The sequence below is a fragment of the Scyliorhinus torazame genome, chromosome 12 (genome assembly GCF_047496885.1).
Source record: "Scyliorhinus torazame isolate Kashiwa2021f chromosome 12, sScyTor2.1, whole genome shotgun sequence".
NCBI classification, from domain to species: domain Eukaryota; kingdom Metazoa; phylum Chordata; class Chondrichthyes; order Carcharhiniformes; family Scyliorhinidae; genus Scyliorhinus; species Scyliorhinus torazame.
This window is the reverse complement of record NC_092718.1, coordinates 11304262-11316769: the sequence shown is the minus strand read 5'-3', so window position 1 is coordinate 11316769 and position 12508 is coordinate 11304262.

Here is a 12508-nt window from a genome sequence, read left to right as displayed (position 1 = left end):
GGAACACTCGGCAACCATGTCCGCCAGAATTGGCAAAGAACACGTCGCTCTGGACAGACGGTGCGGTGGCCTCGAGCCAGGGCCTTCCATGGGGCCCACCCTGGGAGGATGACACGCACTGTATCACGGTCCCTAAAGTGGCATCAATTTGGATCAACTGCAGGTAAATGGACACCATCTAGTGATGGAGATAGATGCAGGAACTGCCGCCTCCATCATCGGTCAGCAAACTACGGTAAATGATGCGAGACTCCGCTACAGGATCTACCCAGCTCACCGCACCTCGGGAGATCTAACGCGATCGCGCAAGAGGTCGGGATGTGAAGCCCGCCCATTGTGGGCGGGATCACGTTTTGGCAAATCTGCATTTTAGAGCGAGACAACTAGTCTCACTTTAATGTGCAGTTCCCGGAGGTAACCAAGGCGTTGGGATCTAACTCCTTTTCCTCGGAGACCTCGGGCGAGCACCGTTCAGTACTGTATCCGGCATTAAGGAGGTAGTGGGTGGACGCCTCCTTGTAGCAGACGTTAAAGAACAAAGAACAAAGAAATGTACAGCACAGGAACAGGCCCTTCAGCCCTCCAAGCCCGTGCCGACCATGCGGCCCGACTAAACTACAATCTTCTACACTTCCTGGGTCCGTATCCCTCAATTCCCATCCTATTCATGTATTTGTCAAGATGCCCCTTAAATGTCACTATTGTCCCTGCTTCCACCACCTCCTCCGGTAGCGAGTTCCAGGCACCCACTACCCTCTGTGTAAAAAACTTGCCTCGTACATCTACTCTAAACCTTGCCCCTCTCACCTTAAACCTATGCCCCCTAGTAATTGACCCCTCTACCCTGGGGAAAAGCCTCTGACTATCCACTCTGTCTATGCCCCTCATAATTTTGTATACCTCTATCAGGTCTCCCCTCAACCTCCTTCGTTCCAGTGAGAACAAACCGAGTTTATTCAACCGCTCCTCATAGTCAATGCCCTCCATACCAGGCAACATTCTGGTAAATCTCTTCTGCACCCTCTCTAAAGCCTCCACATCCTTCTGGTAGTGTGGCGACCAGAATTGAACACTATACTCCAAGTGTGGCCTAACTAAGGTTCTATACAGCTGCAACATGACTTGCCAATTCTTATACTCAATGCCCCGGCCAATGAAGGCAAGCATGCCGTATGCCTTCTTGACTACCTTCTCCACCTGTGTTGCCCCTTTCAATGACCTGTGGACCTGTACTCCTAGATATCTTTGACTTTCAATACTCTTGAGGGTTCTACCATTCACTGTATATTCCCTACCTGCATTGGACCTTCCAAAATGCATTACCTCACATTTGTCCGGATTAAACTCCATCTGCCATCTCTCCGCCCAAGTCTCCAAACAATCTAAATCCTGCTGTATCCTCCGACAGTCCTCATCGCTATCAGCAATTCCACCAACCTTTGTGTCGTCTGCAAACTTACTAATCAGACCTGTTACATTTTCCTCCAAATCATTTATATATACTACAAAGAGCAAAGGTTCCAGCACTGATCCCTGTGGAACACCACTGGTCACAGCCCTCCAATGAGAAAAGCATCCTTCCATTGCTACTCTCTGCCTTCTATGGCCTAGCCAGTTCTGTATCCACCTTGCCAGCTCACCCCTGATCCCGTGTGACTTCACCTTTTGTACTAGTCTACCATGAGGGACCTTGTCAAAGGCATTACTGAAGTCCATATAGACAACATCCACTGCCCTACCTGCATCAATCATCTTAGTGACCTCCTCGAAAAACTCTATCAAGTTAGTGAGACACGACCTCCCCTTCACAAAACCGTGCTGCCTCTCACTAATACGTCCATTTGCTTCCAAATGGGAGTAGATCCTGCCTCAAACATCCGCCCCCAATCTATGTTCTTCAGTTCCCACCTAATATTGTTATAATTAGCCTTCCCCCAATTTAGCACATTCATCCTAGGACCACTCTTAACTTTGTCCACCAGTACTTTAAAACTTACTGAATTGTGGTCACTGTTACCGAAATGCTCCCCTACTGAAACATCTACCACCTGGCCGGGCTCATTCCCCAATACCAGGTCCAGTACCGCCCCTTCCCTAGTTGGACTGTCTACATATTGTTTTAAGAAGCCCTCCTGGATGCTCCTTACAAACTCCGCCCCGTCTAAGCCCCTGGCACTAAGTGAGTCCCAGTCAATATTGGGGAAGTTGAAGTCTCCCATCACCACAACCCTGTTGTTTTTACTCTTTTCCAAAATCTGTCTACCTATCTGCTCCTCGATCTCCCGCTGGCTGTTGGGAGGCCTGTAGTAAACCCCCAATATTGTGACTGCACCCTTCTTATTCCTGATCTCTACCCATATAGCCTCACTGCCCTCTGAGGTGTCCTCTCGCAGTACAGCTGTGATATTCTCCCGAACCAGTAGCGCAACGCCGCCTCCCCTTTTACATCCCCCTCTATCCCGCCTGAAACATCTAAATCCTGGAACGTTTAGCTGCCAATCCTGCCCTTCCCTCAACCAGGTCTCTGTAATGGCAACAACATCATAGTTCCAAGTACTAATCCAAGCTCTAAGTTCATCTGCCTTACCCGTAATACTTCTTGCATTAAAACATATGCACTTCAGGCCACCAGACCCGCTGTGTTCAGCAACATCTCCCTGTCTGCTCTGCCTCAGAGCCACACTGTCCCTATTCCCTAGTTCTCCCTCAATGCTCTCACCTTCTGACCTATTGCTCCCGTGCCCACCCCCCTGCCATACTAGTTTAAACCCTCCCGTGTGACACTAGCAAACCTCGCGGCCAGGATATTTATGCCTCTCCGGTTTAGATGCAACCCGTCCTTCTTATACAGGTCACACCTGCCCCGGAAGAGCTCCCAGTGGTCCAGATAATGGAAACCCTCCCTCCTACACCAGCTGTTTAGCCACGTGTTTAGCTGCTCTATCTTCCTATTTCTAGCCTCACTGGCACGTGGCACAGGGAGTAATCCCGAGATTACAACCCTCGAGGTCCTGTCTTTTAACTTTCTGCCTAGCTCCCTGAACTCCTGCTGCAGGACCTCATGCCCCTTCCTGCCTATGTCGTTAGTACCAATATGTACAACGACCTCTGCCTGTTTGCCCTCCCCCTTCAGGATGCCCTCTACCCGTTCGGAGACATCCTGGACCCTGGCACCAGGGAGGCAACATACCATCCTGGAGTCTCTTTCACGTCCACAGAAGCGCCTATCTGTGCCCCTGACTATAGAGTCCCCTATCACTATTACTCTTCTGCGCTTTGACCCTCCCTTCTGAACATCAGAGCCAGCCGTGGTGCCACTGCTCTGGCTGCTGCTGTTTTCCCCTGATAGGCTATCCCCCCGACAGTATCCAAAGGGGTATATCTGTTCGAGAGGGGGACAACAACAGGGGATTCCTGCACTGACTGCCTGCCCTTTCTGGTGGTCACTCTATACAATAACGTCCCTCTCAGACTCATTAACGTGTACGCCCCGGCCGTAAAGAGTGAGTGGCTGGCAGTCCTTCAGCAACTCCCACTGCTGTTGGCCACCCCCAAGCCGGTCATTCTGGGCGGTGACTTCAACTGCATCATCGATGCGGCTGGACGATCCGGCAGAGCCGACAGTAAACTAGACGCTATGTCCAGGCTCCTCATGGAAACGGTAAAAGACGCCAAGCTGCTCGACGTCTTCAGCAACCCTGCAGATGGAGCGCAGCGTAGATACACATGGTCACGGCCAGATGGGTCCGTCCGCTCCAGGATAGACTTCTTCTTTGTGTCCCGTGCTGTCACAGTCAGGTCCACCGTTGTTAAGCCGGTGTTCTTCTCTGACCACTGCCCCCTACTGGCCGACTGCCACCTGCAGGAAAACCAGGGGGCGGACAGGGGGACATGGAAGCTGAATGTAAAACTGTTGACTCCAGAGAACCTCGAGGAACTTAAAAGGGATTACAAAGGTTGGAGAACCATGAAATCCCTCTTTGAGTCTCCACATCTCTGGTGGGAAGCAATCAAGGGGAACATCAAAAGGTTTTTCATCCTCAAAGGCGTTCAAAAGGTGAGAGAGAGAGACGAGGGGCCATGTCCAGGCTCCAGAAATGTATGCAGAATTTGCTCCAGCTGCAGTCGATGGGGGTTGATGTCAAGGAGGATCTCCAAGAGGTGAAGAGCCAGCAAGCCTCGCTCTGCACCTCGGAGGCCTCCAAGGTTATCTTCCGTTCCAGAGTCCACTCCGTGGAGCAGGATGAAAAGTCCTCACGTTTCTTCTTCTAAAAGGTGCACAGAGAGACCTCTGTGATCAGCAGCCTGAAGGAGGAAGATGGCTCTGTAAAGTCATCGCAGTCTGACATCCCGAGGATCAGTAAATCCTTTTATGCCGGACTGTATGATCTGAAGCCAACTGATAACCCTGTTTCCCAGACCTTACTGTCGTCTATCACGGAAGTCTTAGGCGACAGCGAACGGGAAAACCTGGACACACCGCTAACTCTGGAAGAGCTGACTAAGGCCATCAGGTCCTTTGAGACGAGTAAAACTCCCGGAAGCGACGGCTTACTGGTTGCGTTGTATTCGGCTCTGTGGGACTGGATGGGCCCAGAACTGCTGGAAGTGTACGAGAGTATGCTTCTGGAAGGCAGCATGTCAGAGTCCATGAGGAAAGGCATCATCACCCTCATCTACAAGCAGAAGGGGGAAAGGGAAGAAATTCGAAATTGGCGCCCCATTTCACTGTTGAATGTGGATTATAAAATTCTAGCCAAGCTCATCGCCAATCGGGTCAGGTCTGCTCTGGAGTCGGTGATCCACCCTGACCGTGCCATCCCACCTGTCTCTCGTGGAAAAGTTTTTGAAGAAAAACACCTTTGACCACAAGGCAATGAAGCAGTGGTCAGCACGTAATGTCCTTGAGGCCCTCAGAGAAAAGGAGACGGTGGAGGACGTTGGACGGTTCCCTGAGCAGACTGTCAGAGTCATCTGGCAGAACGCCTCATCACCAGAACTTACAAACAAGCACCAAGACCTAGCTTGGCTGGTGGTGAGAAGGGCCCTCCCTGTCAGATTCTTCATGTACACCCGACGGCTCAGCGCCGTTGCACGCTGCCCTCGGAGTGGCTGTGGGGGAAATGAGACGGTCACCCACCTCCTTGTGGAATGTGCCTTTGCAAAGAAGGTCTGGAGAGAGATGCAGTGGTACTTGTCAAGGTTCATCCCGAGCAGCTCTGTGACACAGGACTCTGTGCTCTACGGACTGTTTCCAGGGACACACACCAAGACAAACATCAACTGCTGCTGGAAGGTCATCAACTCGGTGAAAGACGCTCTTTGGTCTGCCCGAAACTTGCTGATCTTCCAGTGCAAAGAGCTGTCCTCGACCGAGTGTTGCAGACTGGCACATTCCAAGGTCCAGGACTACGTGCTGAGGGACGCACTCAAGCTTGGGGCAGCTACCGCCAAGGCGCAATGGGGAAAGACCACTGTGTAAGGTCTTACCAGCAAATGTACACCGAGGGACGGGTAACAGTGTAAACCCCCCTCGGTCTGGGTCATTAACACTCCAATGTATCAAAGAAACATGACAATGTAAATGTTTAAGAAGGAATTGTAACGTAAAGAACGGTATGTGTGTAAGGTTATCAAAATTGAATGGAAGGTCAAGGGAATGTGTAACTCTGATGGAAATGTACAGTCAAGACAATTCGAAATGTTCTGTAATGTTTATGACAGATTTTATGAATAAAGTATATTTTTTGAAATGAAAAAACTGTCCGGCTGAGTTGTATTCGGCTCTGTGGGACTGGATGGGCCCAGACCTGCTGGAAGTGTACGAGAGTATGCTTCTGGAAGGCAGCATGTCAGAATCCATGAGGAAAGGCATCATCACCCTCATCTACAAGCAGAAGGGGGAAAAGGAAGAAATTCGAAATTGGTGACCCATTTCACTGTTGAATGTGGATTATAAAATTCTAGCCAAGCTCATCGCCAATTGGGTCAGGTCTGCTCTGGAGTTGGTGATCCACCCTGACCAGACCTGTGCTGTACCCGGCAGGAAGATCTCTGATAGCCTCGCGCTACTCAGGGATACGATCGCCTACGTGCAGGACAGGAGGGTGGACACCTGCCTCATCAGCCTTGACCAGGAGAAGGCTTTTGACAGAATATTGCACACCTACATGATGGATGTGCTCTCCAAAATGGGGTTTGGGGAGGGAATTCGCAATTGGATCAAACTGCTCTGCACAAACATCTATAGCGCAGTCTCAATCAAGGGGTGGGAATCAGAAAAGTTCCAGATCAAATCAGGAGTCAGGCAGGGCTGCCCTCTATCCTCGGCCCTGTTTGTGTGCTGCATAGAACCTTTTGCCGAGTCCATCAGGAAGGATCCGGGTATAAGAGGAGTGACGATGCCAGGCAGCGGAGGCGTGCAAGTTAAGGCCTCCCTGTACATGGACGACGTCGCCGTCTTCTGCTCGGATCCCGCGTCTGTACGCAGGCTCTTGAATGCCTGCGACCAGTTTGAACTGGCCTCGGGAGCCAAGGTAAACCACGGCAAGAGCGAGGCCATGTTCTTTGGGAACTGGGCCGACCGGTCCTTTGTCCCCTTCACTGTCAGGTCAGATTACCTGAAGGTGCTGGGGATATGGTTCGGAGCAGCTGGGGCGTGCACCAAAAACTGGGAGGAGCGCATCGCCAAGGTAAGACAGAAACTGGGCTGGTGGGAGCAACGTTCCCTCTCCATTGCGGGCAAAACCCTGGTCATCAGGTGTGAGGTACTCTCGGTGTTACTGCACGTAGCGCAGGTCTGGCCCATAACCCGACCCTACGCCGCAGCAGTCACCCGGGCCATCTTCAAATTCATCTGGAGATCCAAGATGGACCGTGTCCGAAGGGACACCATGTACAAACCTCTGGATAAGGGAGGGAAAAACGTACCCAACGTCTCACTCATCCTGATGGCCACCTTTGTGTGCAGCTGCATCAAGCTGTGTGTGGAACCCCGGTATGCAAACACAAGTGTCACTACATACTGAGGTTCTACCTGTCCCCGGTGTTACGAAGGATGGGCCTGGCCTCATTGCCATGGAACGCTCCAAGTAGTTGGACCGTGCCGTAACACCTGTCTCACGTGGAAAAGGTTTTGAAGAAAAACACCTTTGACCACAAGGCAATGAAGCAGTGGTCAGCACGTAATGTCCTCGAGGCCCTCAGGGAAAAGGAGACTGTGGAGGACATTGGACAGTTCCCTGAGCAGACTATCAGAGCCATCTGGCAGAACGTCTCATCACCAGAACTTGCAAACAAGCACCAAGACCTAGCTTGGCTGGTGGTGAGAAGGGCCCTCCCCATCAGATTCTTCATGTATACCCGAAGGCTCAGCGCCGTTGCACGCTGCCCTCGGAGTGGCTGTGGGGGAAATGAGACAGTCACCCACCTCCTTGTTGAATGTGCCTTTGCAAAGAAGGTCTGGAGAGAGATGCAGTGGCATCTGTCAAGGTTCATCCCGAGCAGCTCTGTGACACAGGACTCTGTGCTCTACGGACTGTTTCCAGGGACACACACCGAGACAAACATCAACTGCTGCTGGAAGGTCATCAACTCGGTGAAAAACGCTCTTTGGTCTGCCCGAAACTTGCTGATCTTCCAGTGCAAAGAGCTGTCCTCGACCGAGTGTTGCAGACTGGCACATTCCAAGGTCCAGGACTACGTGCTGAAGGACGCACTCAAGCTTGGGGCAGCTGCCGCCAAGGCGCAATGAGGAAAGACCACTGTGTAAGGTCTTACCAGGAAATGTACACCGAGGGGCGGGTAACAGTGTAAACCCCCCTCGGTCTGGGCCACCAACACTCCAATGTATAAAAGAAACATGACAATGTAAATGTTTAAGAAGGAATTGTAACGTAAAGAGCGATATGTGTGTAATGTTATCAAAATTGAATGGAAGAAAGTCAAGGGAATGTGTAACTCTGATGTAAATGTACAGACAAGACAATTCGAAATGTTCTGTAATGTTTATGACAGATTTTATGAATAAAGTATATTTTTTGAAAGAAAAACTGTGTCCACAAACAGGGACCAGACAGAACAGCACTTGTGGGGTCTCCCAGGGGATTTGGGGCCCCAGGTGCATGCCAAATTGACTCTTCTTCGGTGTAGAGGAGTTATTTCTGTGAGCCGCTATTTTTTTTCTCTTAGTTAACCTCACAAAAAACAGGTTTATCTTCAGTCTGTGCTAGCAACACACATCATATTCTCAATTCTCAGCATTCTGGTCGCAATCTTCGGAAGTGTATACGTGAGCGAGGATCACGGAGGTCACCCCTCTATTACCTCCATCTTTGATTCAGTGTCAATTTCTGCCTGATTAGGCTCTCGTGAAGGACCTTTGGGCTTTATTCCATGTCAAAATGCTACATAAATGGCAGCTGTTATTTTATTGAGCGTCCACCTGCAAGAATTTATCTGCTAATATTACCGCGGTAAGCACTTGAGAAACAGCAGCATCCTTGATTATTAGCGCTCACTACTGCCGTATGCAGTAGTGATTACAACAACAAAAACATCATGGAGAGTTGGAATGTATTTTGCCAGAATGGACCACTGGACTATTGGTGTTCACGACACATTTTGCCATTGGTATCTGAGAACCTGCACCGTACAAACCAAAAAAGGTGCAGGTCTCCTCCTCAATCAGTGCCTTCTAAGCTGACCTCATCTGGTGCAGTGAAAATTGGCTTCACTTTCCCTGCAGGAGGGGAAGAGATCAGAGAAGGTCATGTTCCTGATTGCTATCCATATCCTAGCAACACTAACTTCACATCTAACATCATTACTACCAAATTATCTGAAGAGAAAATACTTACAAGTCTAAGGGGAGGAGTGGGACTAGCTGAGTATCTCTAACAAAGTGGACATGATGGGCTGAATGGCCTCGATCTGTGCAGTAACCATTCTATGATACTTCAGGCCCTGTATGTAAGGGATAATGTGATGGCCTTGGAAATGGTTCAGAGGAGGTTCACAAGAATGATCCCTGGAATGAAGAACTTGTCGTATGATGAAAGGTTGAGGACTCTGGGTCTGTACTCTTTGGAGTTTAGAAGGATGAGGGGGGATCTTATTAAAACTTACAGGGTACAGCGAGGCCTTGATAGAGTGGACGTGGAGAGGATGTTTCCACCAGTAGAGAAAACTAGAACCCGAGGTAACAGCCTCAGACTGAAGGGACGATCCTTTAAAACTGAGATGAGGAGGAATTTCTTCAGCCAGAGGGTGGTGAATCTGTGGAACTCTTTGCCGCAGAAGGCTGTGGTGGCCAAATCACTGTCTTTAAGGCAGAGAAAATGCGGCCATACAAAACTTTCGAATATTGGCAGCTGTGAGGCACAAGTTTTAAAAAAATAGCATCACATTATCAATGTTATAGTGTGTACTAAAAAAAAAATGTATTTGTCAAGTAGCTTTAAGTTCCTGTAGCCATGGTAGCGCTGTATGAAGCAAATTGAACACAGATTCAGAATAGTAATGCTCATGTCTGCAGTCCAAGACGTTAAGTCATGGAATTGTAAGATGCAAATTCACAACCATGACTCCCAAACCAGTGTCAACATTCTTCAGAGGAAGGCATATATTTTCCAAGTAAACAGTTGGAAGTTTCCAATATAAACTGGCACAGGCGAAGTTCCTCATCTAGAAAATTATCTTTCAAGTCCCTCTTCACAGAGAGAGAGAGAGAGAGAGGACAATCCAGCGGCAGATCACGAGAGTTGGAACAGACAAGGTGGGTAATTCTGCACACCTGTGAGCAGTTCAGTCAAACATCGCTTTGTCAAAACCCTGGCAACGGGTTTTCTCTCCATGAGCCTGGAAAGAAAATGTTGCCTCAAAGCAAGAGATAGAAAAATTAATTCAAAAGGAAGAAAAAAAGTCCATATCTGTAATTTTAAAAATATTATTTTTTAAGTTCTGAAACATATGGGACGGGATTCTCCGTCCCGGGTGCTGGCAGCGGAATCCTCCGTCCCGGCAGGCGACCGACGGGGTTTCCCATTGTGGCACCCCCACCCCATCGGGAATTCGCGGGTGTGAGTGCAGTGGTTAGCGCTGCTGCCTCACGGCGCCGAGGCCCCAGGTTCGATCCCGGCTCTGCGTCACTGTCGGTGTGGAGTTTGCACATTTTCCCCGCGTTTGCGTGGGTTTCAACCCTACAACCCAAAAAGATGTGCAGGGCAGGTGGATTGCCCCTTAATTGGAAAAAATGAATTGGGTACTCAAAATTTATATTAAAAAAAAACGATTCCCACAATATCAGTTCACCCGCACTGTTTCCGATTGTTATGGGCCTGGACCTAAACCCCAATTTCATTAAGATCTTGGATTAGAACTCCCAACTATCTGCATTTGGTAAAACTGTGAGGAAATGTTACTGCACCGCAGGAATGATAACACTGACCAGAGGACAGCTTTTATGATAAAAACAAACTTTAATTTGAACACAAGAATTAAGTACATTAGCAGCAAAGAAATAGTTCTACAGTTAATGGGTGCAGCATCTTAACTTGCTTCCTGAAACCAGCCCCAGTATGACATCCTGCCAAATGAGGAACCATGGCTCCTCGGCCTTTGGATTCAAACAAGGGACACTCCACAGCTCAGGGGAATCTGACCCCTGATCATCAGCATGATCCTTGAATCACTGAGGTATGGCTACAAACCATAGGGGCTGTTTAGCACAGGGCTAAATCGCTGGCTTTGAAAGCAGACCAAAGCAGGCCAGCAGCACGGTTCAATTCCCATAACAGCCTCCCCGAACTGGCGCCGGAATGTGGCGACTAGGGGCTTTTCACAGTAACTTCATTGAAGCCTACTTGTGACAATAAGCGATTTTCATTTCCTTTCAACATACCTGATGGACGTTCTCCAGGATCAGCCTTTCCCTGTTCTGAGCACCGATGCTTGGGTAGCCCTGTATCCACCTCAGCCAGCAGGAGATACCAAGACTACCACTATCGTTAGCCAGCCAATGCTGCACAGTCCTGGTTCCCTCAAACATGAACGAATGCTCATACTCGGATGTCACTTGCGATCTCTCGTCTCTTGATGTGGAGCATGTTTGTCCATCATCATTCCGGATCCTGGAAGGTCACCGGTGCTCAGACCAACCTACCGCACGTGGGATTACCATAGCAACCCCAGTGGAAATAGTAGCAGAGAAGGATCAACAGTCTGAGGAGTCTCGCCCTCCAACTGTGATGATGGTGTAGCCAGTAGACACAGCAGCCACTGTACGCACATGATAACCTCCAACCAACGGGCCAGAACCTCTGGAACCTGCGAGCAACTACCAACAGCAAAAAGCAGAGGTGAATACGCTACTCGATCTCATTCTTGGCGAAGGAACACCCTTTCTCAGCCTCAGAGAGCTTCCAGCCGGCCTAAAGATGAGAAGGCACCGCCAAGCAGACGGTACAATGTTGGTCCACCCAGCAGGAAAGGAGAAAGTGGACCAATAACCATGCACCACCAACCCAGCCGGACCAGCCAGGCGTGCTTTAATATCAATGGTCAAACAGATGAAGCCAAATGCCAGACCAACAACACGAACCAGAATAACCTGAGCCTATCGCTTTCCCGGCAAAATGGTGAACGAGATACAAAAGGTTTAGAAGACCTCCAAACCGCCTGAACCTTGGAGGGAGGAGATGGGGCAGTGAGAATGTTAATGTTAATATTGTAAGAGCCAGTATGTTTTTAAAAATTCATTTACGGTATGTGGGCGTTACTAGCTAGGCCAGCATTTATTGCCCATCCCTAGTTGCCCTTCAGAAGGTGGTGGTGAGCTGCCTACTTGAAGCGCTGCAGTCCCTGAATAGCATAGTTAGAATAGCATTAGTGTTGTAACAATGAGGTAAATGCACAAGACTTATAACATTGCAAGTCTTTAAGTAAACTAAAGTAACTCTATATCCACGGGATAAATACTTGGGGGGGGTGCAGTATAAGGGTCTGGTACATACAGGGTTAATGTGGGACTGAGTATAGTACCAGACACACAGTGCTGTAAGAATCATAGAATTTGCAGTGTAGAAGGTGGCCATTCGGCCCATTAGGTCTGCACCAGGCCTTGGAAAGATCATCCCTACCTGATGATCTGAACAAGTTCTATGCCCACTTTGAGCAGTCAGCCAATGTATCAGTGCCATCTGCCCCAACAGCCCTGGACATGCCCATACCCACTATTACAGCCTCAGAGGTAAGAGCTGCCTTCTTGAAAGTGAATCCGCGGAAAGCGGCGGGCCCCGACGGAGTCCCTGGGCGAGCACTCAGAGCCTGCGCTGACCAGCTGGCGACTGTATTCGCTGATATCTTCAACACCTCACTCCTCCGCTCTGAGGTTCCCACCTCCTTCAAGAAGACCACCATAATACCAGTACCAAAGAAGAACAAGGTAGCCTGCCTCAACGACTACCGACCGGTGGCCCTAACGTCTGTTATCATGAAATGCTTCGAGCGG